The sequence below is a fragment of the Cupressus sempervirens genome, chromosome 6 (assembly GCF_028749045.1).
Source record: "Cupressus sempervirens isolate cs-2001-9-10 chromosome 6, ASM2874904v1, whole genome shotgun sequence".
Taxonomy (NCBI): Eukaryota; Viridiplantae; Streptophyta; class Pinopsida; order Cupressales; family Cupressaceae; genus Cupressus; species Cupressus sempervirens.
In genome coordinates, this window is record NC_143123.1 from 445664422 (window position 1) to 445680489 (window position 16068).

The window sequence follows — 16068 nt, forward strand, 5'->3', positions numbered from 1 at the left end:
AACACAAGATGTGAATCTAGGTAGATGGGATTTAGGAGGGGATTGGATTGGTGTGATAGGATCATGTGAAGGGTTAGGATCATGAAGGGGATTATGAGGGCTAATAGGATCATGAGATGGAGTGGGGTCATGAAACGAAGATGGAGAGGTGCTTTGATCGTGACTTGAAAGAGGATCATGTGGTGGAATGCATGGATCATGAGATGTAATAGGATCATGAGATGGAGTGGAAGGAATGTAACCATGAGATGGAGTGATTTGATCTTGACATGGAGGAGAGCTAGTGGATGGAGTGGAAGGAGAATCTGCATGAAGTGGAGGATTGACGGAGGCTAATTCGTGAGATGGAATGGAGGGAGGAATGTGCATGGTACATGGAATGTCTTGATCTTGGTTAGGAAGGGAATCATGAGATGGAATAGGAGGGGTAAATCGATCTTGAGGGATAGGGGAAGGATGGGATGGAGAAATGCTCAGATCTAGAGGAGAAGAGGAATCTATAATGTCATGCTTTGGAGGAAGAACTTTGGGTGATTGGCTCTCTTTATTTTGTATGTTACACTTAGCCAATAGTGATGTGAAAAACCCCTTACGAGGTGGGGATGATGTTTTTGGAGGATTAGGATGATGGTTGTGTGAAGGTGGAACTATGGTTAAGGGATTGCATGGAGGGTTGGGTTTAGATGGGACATGAGGACTATGATCTTCGAAACATGGGGGAAGAGGACACATGGCATGGAAGGTGGCCTCTTGTTGTTGGCTTGCCAAGAGATAATTCTTTAATTGTTAAATTTCCATGGCAAGGGCATTTGCGTTGGAGGAAGTGTGTGGGATATGAATATAAGCATATGGGGGTGAAGGATAATGAGGTGGATTTCCCTTGTCAAATGTAGAGGAATAATGAACATGAGATGGATTAGATTTGGATATGAAGTGCTGAGGATGGATTTGATATGTAGGTTGAACGGGAGGTATAACTCCATATTGTCTTTGAAGATTGTCAACCATGTGATTAAGCAAATTCAAATCCATAGATGTTAGAAGAAGAAAGATGGATGATGAAGGAAATATGAACTTAGGACTAGGAGCTTTGGACTTTGCGTTGACTTGAATTGGATTTGATATTGATTTGATTGAATTTTATTGGATTTGATTTGATGTTGATTGGATATGATGTGATTGAATTAGGGTTTGATTTGATTTGATAAAAACCCTAACCAAGTGAATGTGAGATTTGAATGAAAGTCCAATGTTTATAAAAATGCTCCTATGACCAAAGTAGAAAATTTGATGAAAATTTGAATTAGAGGCAGACGAATGAAATTAGGAAGATGGATTATGGAGGAATATGTAAATGGATTGAATTAAGAATTGATTAGAAAAGAATGAATTTGACAAGGGATTGGATTAAGAAGAATTATGATGTGGAGGATTGAATTAAGAATGCATGATGAGATTGGTGGAGGAAATTGGATCTGGATGATGATGAATCATGACTAGGATGAAGATTAGGAAGTAGATTGAATGAAAAGGAAATGATGTGGACGAATAGAGATGATGAAGATGTCAAGAAAATGGTTTGAATGATGAAGACTAGATGTATGAGTATGATGACTTGGATGGAAAGAAGATGTGATGTGGAAGTGATGCGGATAGATTGACTAAGAGGACTTAAACCAAGACTCGTTTTTGTTGTTTTTGAATTTGTTTTGATTTTTTTGGATTTTATGTTTTAAGATGCAAAATATATACAATGAAATATGTACAAGGAAAGTTTAGATGGTGTTTGTCCCCTTTGAATGGGGAGGTTTTTGAACATTCAAGCACGTAGAATACACCAACAAACCTATAAGGTTGCAACTAGGATATACAAGGTTCAACTAGAGGGCATCCTCGATATACACAAGGTACGTGAGGCCCAAATCTGTAGATGAAAGAAAATACTACCACACAGCTAGGGGGAGACGGTAACCCAAATCTCCTCCTTCACTTTCCAAAGGTATAAAGTTCTTTGGGGCTTAGCCAAGAGTGACAATATTTTACTTCCAAGAGAGGTGTCTTTCGATTCACCTCCCAATTTTTATACTCCGCTAGAACACTGGAGTTGAGGTTGTCCCAATGGGTGATAAAATCCCCAAGCAGGCCTCCTAAAAAAGAAAAACAAGACCACTTATTTCTTGTGCACCCAAGATCACCCGAAGGCGCGAGGGGAGAGAATATGTAAGTGGCCTTGGGGTTCAAAAAGACACGTGTTCGTTCCCAATGAAATTTTAGGTTTTGTAATCTACTTGAAGACACACATGTTTATAACATACAATGTTCTTTCCAACTTGAAATGTCGCCAACGTAAATAAAATGTGGATTCGTCAACAAGAAAGTAAATCGAGCATATAAGCAAAATGTTGAAAATGAAATCAATTTCCCTTAAGGCATTCAAGATTGTGTGAGTTCATTTTAAGCACCAATTCGAAATGTTTGCTAGCCTAAGTATACATGTCCATTATCCCTTAATGCATTCAAGATAGTGTGAGTTCTTTTTAAGCACCAATTCGAAATGTTTGCTAACCTAAGCATACATGTCCATTCCCTTAAGGCATTCAAGATTGAATTTGATTGTTTGATCGTTTAACCATGCATTCAAAGACGAATGTTTAAGCATACATGCTCATTTCCAAAATAAAATGAAGGCAAAATCTGCAAGAAATATGATTAGTGATAAGATATCCTTGCAAAAACATAAGTTAGTGCATAAAAAATGTAGAACAAACATGAAACAACCCTGCAATGAAAGAGTTAGCACAAAGTTTTGTCTTTGATAGAAAAAATAGAGATATAAACAACATCAAAATTGCATGAAATCAACACCATGATGACGGGCTCAGAATCAACTTTTCGGCGATATTTCATTTTTCAAAAACGGAGCTCGTATGCTCAAGTTATGAGTAAAAATGTGAAGGTTGCTCCTTATGACTTAAATGGGCATGTGGACTGCTGATGCAGTGCTGACATCAGCGGCCTGTGAGCAAAAATTTGACACTTAAAAGAAAGTCAAGCAATTTTTTTTTTGTTTTTTTGAACGTTTTTGGAGACCATAAGGATACATAGAAATTTACATTGTACATGAAAAATGAAATTTAAAAAAAAAACAAAGTCCCCTTTACAATGCTTATATAAATATTTAAAAAAAAAAAAAAAAAAAAAAACATTTTTTAACAACTGCAGGGTGGCCACTGTTGCGGCGCCACCGCTGCGGCGGCCCCCGCTTCCCTTCCCATCTCCTCCTTCTCCTGGCTGCTCGATAGTCACCGCTGCTTCCTGCAGCTTCCGCGCAGCTTCTCCTCTCGTGGCGGCCGCCACTACCTGCACCTCCCCGTCGCCACCCAGCATCACTACCCTGTCCTCAGCCACCAACTCCCACAAAAAATGTAACTAAAATAAAACACATTAAGCAACTAATGCACATTCCTACATTGTCATGCAAAACCTCAAAATATGAAAGAAAACAATGTAAAATAAAGATAACATGAACATCAAAATAGCACTATGCAAACCTCACAAATCACCAAGTGGAGATGATTTCATTGCTAATGGGATGTGGTTTCTCACAAGTCCAGCAACATAATAATAAGGTAGATAGTGCTTCCTAGAAAATGAGGAGAGGGCTCTCCTTTTATAGGAAAATGGATGCAATGGACGGTTAAGTTTGAATTTAAGATGGATGGCTAGGATCTCTCAAGATCAATGAGGTGTCCATGAGGTGGAGGCCAAGTAGACTCCATGTGGATTAGGGTTTTGACCATTCAAAGGGGGCAATATGCTCACACATGTGTGAGCAACCTTTGATGGTGACATGTCAATGATAGGTGTAAGAGGTGTGAGAAGCATGGCTTCTCACACATGTGTGAGACAACTTGAAAGTGACATGATCAATGAGGTGTGAGACAACTTGATTCTCATGCAAGAGGACAAGTGTGCAAGAGGTATGCAAGATATAAGGGGTGAGGAAAGTGTGAACATCTCTCACACATGTGTGAGAACACACTTAGGATTAAGAGGAGATTAGCTAGGATGATTAGGAAAAGAAAGCATGATTAGGAAGTGGGTAGGTTTAGCAAGATGGGTTAGGTAGGCTAGTGAGGTTAGGTAAGGGTTAAATGTAGGAGCCATGTGCTCAAATAGGATTAAATGTAATATTTAATTCCAAGAGGGATTAGGCAAGGAATTAATTAAGTAAACGACATACTTAATTAAAGTGAAAGGGGTTAGATGCAAGTAGGAATAGGTTAGGATTTAAATAAACCTTAGTTTATTTAAATCAAGGTAAGGTGAGTATAATTAAATAAATGCGAATTTATTTAATTAAACATAGGGTAATTAAATAGATAATAAATATCTATTTAATTGACTAGGAAATGGGTTTTGGACAAATTTAGGTGTCTACACTTTGATATCATAAGATTTAGCATCATTCGATGAAGAAGTAATCTCTATCGTGAGAGAGTTTTTTTCTTGTCTTTATCTCATTTGCACAATCGTCATAGGTCAAGGAGGTGGTGACATGTATTGATTGTCCAATATAATGTAGAGTCTCAAATGCTAGATAAATAAATTTGTATTCTACTTTTCCATGATGGAAATTTCTTCTTGTTTAGCTTTGGTACCTCTCTCTTATATATTTTTGGATCTTTTAGCTTAAGTCTTCAAAAAATTTCTCCAAGCACCGATGCTCTGATACCAATTGTTAGATAACTAAGAACAGGGATGAATCAATTATCTTTAGTTATTTGCATGCCTTTTAAAATAATTCACCACTATTATACTAACTTATGCTCATTAGTAATCAACTCGGTAAACACATAAACTTATTCAATGTTATGCATTAAATAGATTTCACTCCCTATAGTAAGTATCATCTTCATTAACCAACTTACACAAATAATAACAATTTTAAAATGTAAAACATCTATGAACATATTAACACCATGATTATTAATTTGGAAACCTAATTAGGATAAAAACTACTTAGGATTAGTCACCTGGAAATATTTTCACTCTTTTGTAGTGAGCTTGGTTAAGAGCCAACCTTGTTAAATTTTACAAGCACACTATTAGGTGTGACCCTGTTAGGGGATTTTCACCAAAGATCATCTAGACCTTGTCACCCTTCAATGAGTAGCCTCTCTAAAGGACTTACATTCAATGGAATGTCACCACACAAATGGACCTACAAATAAAAAGACTTTTAAATCCACTCAGTTAAGAGATTTTTGGCTACAATCGTTAGAGAGTAATAGTGAAATGATTTGATAAAAATGCAACTCACTTTGCTTTTTAAGATCTCTATTATGATCAATATATGTGCTCTTTGAATGTCCATCACATAAACATTTTACTCTACCTCAACTTTGTACTTTAGATCTACTCGGTATGATATCCTTCAATGCCTTTGCTTCAAGATGGCTATCAACAAGACCAACAATTTTTGCCTTCTTGTCTCTTCCTTATATAGATAGTTTTTTGTCACTTCATCACATTCACAAATTTTGTCGCTTAATCATAATCATCGATCAATCTTTCCTAGCTCAGATACATTGAATCACAAAAAAATATTTTAACCTCAAACTTTGCGCTTCACCTTGAATCACTAAACACACTTCAAATATTCATCATCATATCTTTCCTTAAATATTCTAGCCATTGATCTTGCTATCTTTCTAACTGTCTTTGTCCTTCTTTGAGAATCTTCTAGAATAGTCCAGATCTTTACTTGATGTCATCCTTTACTCGATCTTTCACAAGCTATTCTTCCTTTTCTAACCTTGTCCATACTCATTTAATACTACACTTAGTTAACATTAGACATGCTCAACTAACCTTCCTCCTGCTCGGTTAATACTGTTATGACTAACTTTACCTTTCATCCTCTTCATTTACCAACCACTATCTCTAGATTGATATAACTTACCGATTCTTCATCTTTTCATTATATAACTTCATTCCTTCTTTTATCGACCAAACTAACTTGCTTGTACATCATTTTAGCACTTCATGAATTTGTGTAAAATAATCAAACCAACATTATACTATCATAGAATGATTCATTAGTTTCCTATTTAAGTTCACATACTTAACATCTCTTTTTCATCTCAACTTCATACTTTTACTTTGACTTTTCTTTCCAACACCACATCCTTTAGATGGTTACAACTTACATGAATTAGTATTATCAAAAAGATTGACATTAATTACAATATAACAACTAATCTAACTCTTCTACATACACTTTGTAGCTCAATTTTGACCCTATTCTTCATCAACATCTCTTATATCCAACAATCTCTCTTTTTCATATATTAGCATTAGTTATGTCCAAAAATAACATTAGTTCATCAATTGTTTCCAACAAAAGATGGTTGTGAGATAAGAAAAATGTCTAGAACTATAATTGGTGCTAGAAATAAGACCAAAGGAAACATGTTGTTGGAAATGATTGAAAAGATCATGAGGAAAATTGTTGGAATGATCATATGGAACTAGTAAAGAATGTTCTCAATCATTGTTTTCTCATTGATGTCAAACTTGCTACTTGCAGAAATGATAATTGTTTTAGTGATCCAAATACTATCAATTGGTTGAATGACAAGGAGGAGGCAATCGATAAGATGTAACTAGAACACCTAGAGAAAGGTTGAAGTTTTGATGTTGTAATGAAGTCCAAGGATCAGCTAAGTCATTGATGAAAAAGTGTATTGATGACATACTCTAAGACATAGAGAATAGGCACATTGAAACATATCAAAGATGTAAGGTTTTAGCTAAAGTCATTTGTAAAGACTAACTAAGATCATTAAAGTGCCAAATAGAACCAAGTGCCGAGCCAAATCAAGTGCCGAGCAGAATCAAGTGCCGAGTAACACAGAGATGCCAAGCATCAGTAAACCAATAGTGTCAAGTTGCTGCATTATTTTGAAAATCGAAGATTCACTAGATCTAAGCCGACATGGTGGTTATCTAGAAGTTTGTGAATTAAATGGAAGATAAGAATGATGAGCTGGTGGCACAAAACACCATGTAGAATGTTTATGAAGATACAAATGGACTCTAGATGAAGTTTTTAGATAAGAGCAAGATATGGGGTAGATACATTGTATCCTACCTAATCCATTTGAAACCCTAAAATTGGAGAGGGAGAATTGAGCGAAAAAGGCAAACTAGATTTCTATTTAAGGAGTCATAAGGTCATGAAGCAAAGAGAGGAGAAGGTGGTCAAGCATAAAATCATAAAGTGTTGAAGGAGGTGCTAAGGAGAAGAAAGCACAAAAAATCTATTTGGATAGATGACCACAAGGATGATTGCATTGGCATGATGAGTAAGAAGACTCAAGGAGACGAAGCTTGAGAGGAAGACAAGTTGTTAGAGCTGAAGTGATTAAAGCCAAGCAAAAGGACTAAACTGAAGAGTGATCTGAAATCTGCAAAGTATGTTGTAAGTTGTATCAGATCAAAAAGCCATTATCATTACTCTCTAGCAATTGTAATAGTTAGTTTAAATCCTATGGACTTAGGTTGGTTTAATAGCCATGAGGTAAATCCTTTAACAGGGTGACATTCCAAGTGAATTTTCTAAAGTCCTTTGATCAGGCCCATTCCTAACAGTTTGGTGAAATCCTCTAACAAGGTCACATTTAACAGTGTGTTGTAAGCCTTTAACAGGGCAGGCTTTTAATAGGGCATCACTTTAGAAGAGTGAAAATCAAGTAGCATGTTACTAGTGATTTTTCCCAAATTGGGTTTCCACGTAAATCATTGTGTCATGTGTTGATCTTGCATATTTTATTCTTGCATGTTGGTTTGCTGTAACTTGCTAAGATGGTTGATTTAAGTTTGGATGGATGAAAAGTTTATAGACTCATTATAAGTTGTGAAAATTTTTTATTAGGGCATTTGGACCTTGGATAACTGATTCACCCCCCCTCTTAGTTATTTTAAAGAATTCTAACAATTGGTATTAGAGCCAAACTGCTGATTCAGTTTAAAGGGACTATAAGCAGGAAAGATCAAAATGCCTAAGAGAGAAGTCTCCAAGCTCAACAAAGACAAATTTTTTGCATGGAAAAGTTTGATGAAGATACATCTTGGATCCATAGGAGATTATGCCCAAAATTCAATTGTTACTGAACATGTTGATCCAACTGGTACTCTTACTGCAGAAGATTTGAAAAATAAATAGGAACACAATCAGACAATGCTGGAAATTGCCTTTGCACTCAACTAAGTTGAATTTGATGATATCAAAGGATGTGACACTACATTCAAAATGTGGAAAGCCCTATCAAACATCTATGGAGGAGATCATAATTTCCAAAGAGCAAAAAGAGAAAGCCTCAGAGGAAAGTTTGATGATATGAAAATGGAGAAAAATGAGAATGCTGCTCAGTATGGTGCAAGAATAAAGGAAGTGGTAAGTGCAATAAGATGTTTGAGTGGTCAATTGGATGAAGATACTGTTAATAGTAAGTTCTTAAGAACCTTGCTCCCTATCTATGCTATTAGAGTATCAACAATACAAGAACTAAGATGTGTACCAAGAAACAATCTAAGTTTTGAAGGAATAGTGGGTAGACTCATTGCATTTGAGCTATCTAACTTTGAAAACTATAGACCTGAGAATGTTGAATCTACTTTCAAAGCCAAGCTATCACTGAAAGATGCTGAATAGGTGAAATCAAAGAAGGGAAGAAAGATGAAATATGTATCTAGCGACAGTAGCACTGATGAGGAAGATGTGGAACAATTGGAAGCACTACTTGCTAGAAGATTTCACAGAGGCAAAGGAAAATTCAAAGGTAAGATGCCTATCATTTGTTTCAATTACAATGAAGTAGGACATATTGCTGTCAGGTGTACACAAAAAAAGGATTACAAGGAAGGAAACAAATACAAATTCAGAAGAGATGATGAAAAGAGAGATTACAAAGACAAAGGCAAGAAGTGTTATATTGTTGAAGAAAATTCTAATGATAATGATGATGAAGTTGTTTATGTAGCCATGAAGGACCAATCTGATGAAGAAGAGCCTACAACACTGGTAACATGTATGAACAAGAATGACAGATGGATCATAGACAGTGGATGCTCACATCACATGACAGGAGACAAAATCAAGTTTGTTGACTTTACTCAGTATGATGGAAATAGTGTTAGATTTGGTAATGATGCTCCATGTCAAATAAAAGAAAAAGGTTACATTAAGCTTATAGAACAAATTTCATGTGATAATGCATACTATGTTGAAGGATTAAACTACAATTTGTTGAGTGTCTCACAGTTAGGCAATATAGTGTGCAAAGTAGAATTTGGAAACAAAACTGCAAAAATCTATGATACTGATGTTAAACTGATAGGAAAAAGAGATCAAACAAGGAGTAATATGTTTTACCTTGATATGGATGATGGTTCTTGTTATGTTGCAAAATATGATGATGAATGGTTATGGCACAAAAGGCTATGTCATGTCAACTTTGACAATCTGGTCAATATTAGTAAAATGAAGAAAGTCAGAGGTTTACCAAAATTGAAGAAGCCTAATAATATCATGTGCAAACAATGTCAGTTAGGAAAGATGACAAAGTCAAGTTTTAAAAGTAAAAACTATACATCTAAAGAAGTACTTGAGTTAGTTCATACTGACTTATGTGGTCCAATGGAAGTACACAGCTACAAAGGAGATAAATACATAATGTTGTTTGTGGATGACTATTCCAGGATGATGACTGTTATGTTCTTAAGACAAAAATTTGATGCTTTTCAAATGTTTAAGTGGTATGTTGTAGTGCCTCTCCCATTTGACTTTTGTAAGTTGTCCTAATGGATGCAACCTTGATGATCTTTTGTTGTGTTGGGATCATGATTGTGACCCTGAGTGGTCTACACCGTCGAGGTGTTTGGATCTATATTTTTGTATCAGTTGCTTTGATTATGCTTTTGACTGATCTTTGGGATTATGATGTGATTTTTGGTTCACTGAGGTTTGTGCCAGTGGTTACCAGGGGCAATGTGGTATCATGAGGTTGTTCCGTGATTACCCTGAGATGTGTGTAGAGATTGCACTATGTTATTTTACCATGCTACACTGGACTAGGTTCCTGTAGCAGTGGTTAGTCATGTTTTTTACTGTGTTTGCTTATGTGTTTTAAATGTCTTTTTAATGCAGAGTAATTAATCATTATTAAATGCATTAATGATTAGAAATGGATTGTCCATGTTGATTTATTGGGTTATGTGCTGCGAACATTTACCTTGTTATATTTCTAATTAGAGAGATATTTATTACTCATGTTATGTTTACATTTGAGACGACCCGAGGGTTAGATGTTATACTCTGATTTCAGTATCATAGATTTTAGACTACTATGCTGTTCAGTTAATCATATTGCATGATGATGCCATTTTGAGATGATAGTGTGTTTTATGATGATATCTAGTTATCTGATATTTGGACATACCTCTGATTTTGTTATGTGATGGATTTAATGCTATGGTTATTTACTTCATTCCTACGTTGTTATGCTTTATGCGAACGTGAGTGATGTAAATAGATTATATTAATATAATTAAATAAATGGTTAAATTAGGTGATTTAATGCATTTATTGCTTTGGCTATGTTATTATATGCAACTGCACTTGATTGTGTTGTTTAGTGTGCAGGATTATATCCCTGGCAGTGGCACATGGAGTTAGTGATTCAACCATTCATATTTTACCAATGTCGTCCTTATATGGTTGACGCATCCTTTATTAAAATTTTTAAATTAAACCTTTCGGTGATTATTAAATCCGAACTCATTTGCATTATGTGATTAGACCAGTAAGTGTGTTTGTGCATTTAGAGGTTCGCATTGTTGCAAAAATTGTTTAAGGAGATTTATGTGTTTTGGGTTTTCGGGCTTTTTAATTGATTTATTTTAATTTTTGGCAGCTTTGCCATAGATGAATTCCTATTTATAGGAATAGCCTATTTTTGTTTGGGTCGATTAAGAGTTTAACTAGATTGGCTGGTTAAATGCCCTAATTGATTATTCACCCGAAAAGTGAATAAGTATCCAAAAAGGAATTTAATTCCTCACTTCTCACTTTCAAATTGGAAAGTTGGAGAGTAAAACCCAAAATCCTCTTCATGAGGATTTACTGTTTTGTTCGTTGTGGGAGCTACGGGCGTGGGATTGTCGCGAGGTTGGGTTCGTTGGATCCAGCTCGGGGAAACCTTGGATTGTCGCAATTTTCAGCTACTTCTACTGGAAATTTATTTTATGGTTCAGATTCCCGTTTTGCCCTTTTGGCTGTGAGGTAGGACTTTCCCGTTTTATTGTTTCTGCTCCGTTTTAGCTTTTGGTTTTGGTAGCCATTTGTTTGGAGGCTGAGAACTAGTGTTCCCCTCTGTTTCTGTAGGCTAGTTCTACCCAGTTGGGCGGGTATGAACATTTCTCTATTTTTTGGGATGAGGGTTTGGAATTTTACGTCGTTATGCTGGCCGTGTTTGCATACGGTGTCTGATTCCATTTATTTTTGGATTTTTGGAGGTTTTGAACCCAAAGGCCAAATGGGTTTTAATTTTGTAGTTTTCCAAATTTTTGGAGTTTTTACCTTGTTTTGTGTGCCACCCTGTTTTCTCGAGTTTTCTTGGCACAATGTGGGTCGTGGACCTTGATGATCCATTTGGATATCAGTCAGACCACTTTTGCACTTTTATGTTGCATTGGGATGCGTGTTGCATCCGTACTCCTGACGTTGTGTTCGGTTGAGTGATTTCATACTTGTTATGGGTTTTGTTGGACCTTTGCTTTTGTTTTGTGAATGCTAGGATTCATGTAGAATCCATACTCTCGGATTGAGGCCGGTTGAGTGAGTTCATGATGTTTGGTCTTGTTACATCATTGGGATTCGTGTAGAATCCATACTCTCGAATTGAGGCCGGTTGAGTGATTTCATGATGTATGATTTTATTGGCTTTGGGATTCGTGTAGAATCTGTCCTTCTCGTGTTGCTTTTAGTTGGGTGTTTTCTTTGCATTGTGTTCTCATTCCTGTCCTTGTGTTATGATCTTCGTGATGGTGGTGCGCCACACACGAGTACGTACGCGTACATTTGTTGGGTGACTTGCGAGGCCCAATCTTTCGTGAATTTTTCGGAAGTTATGATCATCGGGGTTGTGATTGGAGTATGCATGTCCACGGGCACTTGTCATAGGATGAGCATGGGTAGGGTAGGGTAGCATATGGAGGGGGCTTCTATCCTATAACCTGGTGACTACTTCCCGATTGGCAGAGGAAGTTTTATATAAGTGATAATTAAATTAAAACTTTGGGTGGTAATAAATACAAGATAATTAAAATGTGTGGGTTGTGCGCCTTCCGTCGTGAAGAGTAGCTGCCCTAGGTTGTGCGCCTTTTGTTGAGAAGAGTAGTTGCCTATACTAGCTTGGGCTTGTCGATGCCAAGCGACTCTCCATGATGTCAGTCCCTACATAGCAGCCTTTTGAGTGTCTGACCAGGACTTGCACTCCTTGCATTGTCTTAGGTTCTTGGTTCAGCCATTATACTGTTTGGCGTGAGTGTTAGCCTTGGATGTTGTGCTTTATGTGTGTTTGTGGTTGGATCATTATCTCCATCAGCACGGCGGGTGTGGACCTAGGGGTGCCACGTGGTTGGGAGGCGTAGCTACCTTCACCACTGCTAGGGATCGGTGTACAGAGACAATCTTTTGTCCTAGTGCGACCGTTGCTGGATGTCTTCACTTGGTACTTCAGGTTTCAGAGTATGCTTTCTTGTGATTTATGCTTTCATTGGAATGCTTGGATATCATGTTTAGATGATGTTAGTTTACTTGACGCATTCCCTTATCATGATGTTTAGCATATGATTAGATGATGTTATTTGATTTAGTAGTACATCTGTTGCTTACTACTGTTTAGCATGTGATAGGTGATGTTATCTACTATAGGATTATCTTATGCGTTATCACTAGCATGTTAGATTTCCTTGTGCTTATATTGTTGCATGTTTTTAGTAGTGATGTCCCTATTACGACAGTACTGACGATTTGGTCAGTGGCTTGGGATGTTACGCGTGGGGGATGGCTAGGACCCACGATGGTCTTATGATGCTATTGACGGTTGGGAGGAACCACACACTTATTTGGTTTTTTAGTTCTAAAATGTATCTTTGTTCATTGCAATGTTTATTTCAGTATGTTCTTTGCTTTTATGTTTTAGATGGTTAGATGTTCCTCTTTCCTTGCTGTTAATGCTCTCGAGTGTTCATTCCTCGATTTAAGTGGATCCAGTACTCCCCGGTGTGGAGGTTTCCTTGTTTGTTTAGCTTTTTGTTTGTGTTTTGTGTTGCGCTGATTTGTTTCCTCGCGTGAGATTGTATTTTCCTCGTGCGAGACTATTTCTTCCTCGCGTGAGACTGTTTCTTCCTCGTGCGAGACTGTTTCTTCCTCGCGTGAAAGAATACACTTTTCGTGCGAGAATGTAAATCTTCGCGTGGCACATAGGAATCCTCGCGTGAAGCTCAGTAGTCCTCACACGAAGTGTGTACTTTCTCGCGCGAAGTGGTGAAAGATCTCGCACGAAACTCTAGACCAGTTTTCTTTCTCGCGCGAGAAACAGGGGCTATCTAGGCTTGTCGGATGAAAGTTCAGAAGTTGGTTTTGGACACCCTTTTGGTTTTTACACCTTCCTGGTTCAAAATAGATTTCCTAGGGGTTTAAAATATATCGTTTAATATATGCGACAAATCGTTTGAGATAGGTTTCAGACCTCTCGGAGATAAGTTATGGATTCGAGGAAATTTCAGGGCTTCAGAAATCCAGACTTAGCCAATTTTCAGGGCTTCAGGATTTCAGGCTTAGCCAAATTTCAGGATTCTGCATTTTACCCCAGCTTGGTGTTTCGTTGATGAGGGGTCTTTTCTTGTGCCCTCAACTTGTTGTGGTGGTTGTTGGCTTTTGTTTGGGTGTGTCAGTTGGGTAGTGGCATTCAGAGATTCGTTGGTTGCTAGGATTGTGTTGAAGTCTTCTATTGTGATCTTTGTGATCCCTGTATGATGTTGTCTTGTGCATTCATACTTGTAAAAAAAAAAAATATCTTGGCTTGATTTGAATCCTTGTTTCCAAGGATCTTCGGGCAGGGCATTACATATGTGGCTAGAGTTGAAAAGGAAACAAGAAAAAGCTTGAAATGCTTGAGATCGGACAGAGGTGGTGAATTCACATCAAATGAATTTGAGATATTTTGTAATGACAAAGGAATCAAAAGACAAACGTCAGCTCCTAGAACTCCCCCATAGAATGGAATTGCTGAAAGAAGAAATAGATTTGTGATTGATTGTGCCAAAACATTAATGATGGAAAAGACAGTTGCTCTAAAATACTGGAGAGAAGTTGTAAGTGTAGCTATTCATACACTGAACCGAGTACAAGTCAAGAAAGGTACAAATACAACACCTTTTGAATTATGGTATGGTCATTCATGCAATGTAAAAAATTTCAAAGTATTCGGTTGCAAATGCTTTATCCTTAAAGATGCTAGAAATGGAAAATTTGATGCAAAAAGTGATGAAGGCATATTCCTTGGTTACTCCACTAGAAGTAAAGCATATAAGTGTTCGAATACTAACACTAACAAAATTGTGGAAAGTGCAAATGTAAACTTTGATGAGCATACAAAAGTCCAAGCTAAAGAACCAAAGAGAATGAATGAATACAAAAACTTTGTGTATTCTTATGAAGGAATGCCTATTGATGAGGATGCTGTCAATCAAATTGAAACTCAACAACAAATTTCAGTTTCAGCTAAGTCACAACTAGTGAATGTCGAGTTGCATTTAGAAGCTGAGTTACAGAATGAAAGAAATGCACAATCTGATACTGAAGTCAGTACACATGAAATAAATGAAGACAACTTCACAACTCAGTACATAGTGACCCTGAATCAGTAAGATCAAACATGGAAACAAGGATAGAACCAAGATTATCCAAATATGTAAAAAGACATCACCCTGCTGAACAGATTATTGGTGACAAAGATGCAAGACCAATAACAAGGAACAGACTAAGACATGAATCATGTCTGATCGGCAAATCTAAACCTAAGACAGTATATGGTGCATTACAAGATGATGACTAGTATAAAGCTATGGAAGAAGAAATTGATCAAATAAAGAAGAACAAAACTTGGAGTTTGGTTCCTAGACCAGTTGACAAGAATGTGATTGGCACCAAGTGGGTATTCAGAAACAAGCTAGATGAGAAAGGTGAGATTACTAGAAACAAAGCTAGACTAGTATGCAAGGGTTATGCTCAAGAAGAAGGACTAGGCTATGGGAAAACATTCGTCCCTATTGCTAGAATGGAAGGAGTAAGAACTTTACTTGCATATGCTGCATATAAAGATTTCAAAGTTTATTAGATGGATGTAAAGTCTGCTTTTTTAAATGGTATACTGGAAGAAGAAGTCTACATTGAACAACCAGAGGGATTTGTTGATGAGAACAACAAGGATATGGTTTGTAAATTACGTAAAGCACTCTATGATCTAAAACAAGCACCTAGAGCATGGTATGAGAGACTTCACAAGTATCTAGTGCAAATAGGATTTGAAAGAACTGATGATAATAGCAACATGTACATCAAATTAGATGAAAGTAAGGATATTATTGTATCTAAAATCTTTGTGGATGACATAGTGTTTGGAGGAAAGGAAGTGCTTTGCAAAGGCTTTGTTGACAAAATGAAACATGAGTTTGAAATGTCTATGTTTGGAGAGATCAAATTTTTTGTTGGATTGCAAGTACATAAACTAAAACATGGTACATTTGTGACATAATCAAAGTACATCAAAGAGATACTTAAAATGTTTGGATTGGAGGAGTCCAAACCAGTTAGCACACCAATGGCAATAGGAAATAAGCTATCCAAAAATGATGAATCAGCTAAAGTCAATCAAACAATGTATAGATCCATGATTGGAAAACTACAATATGTTGTACATAGCAGACCAGACATAG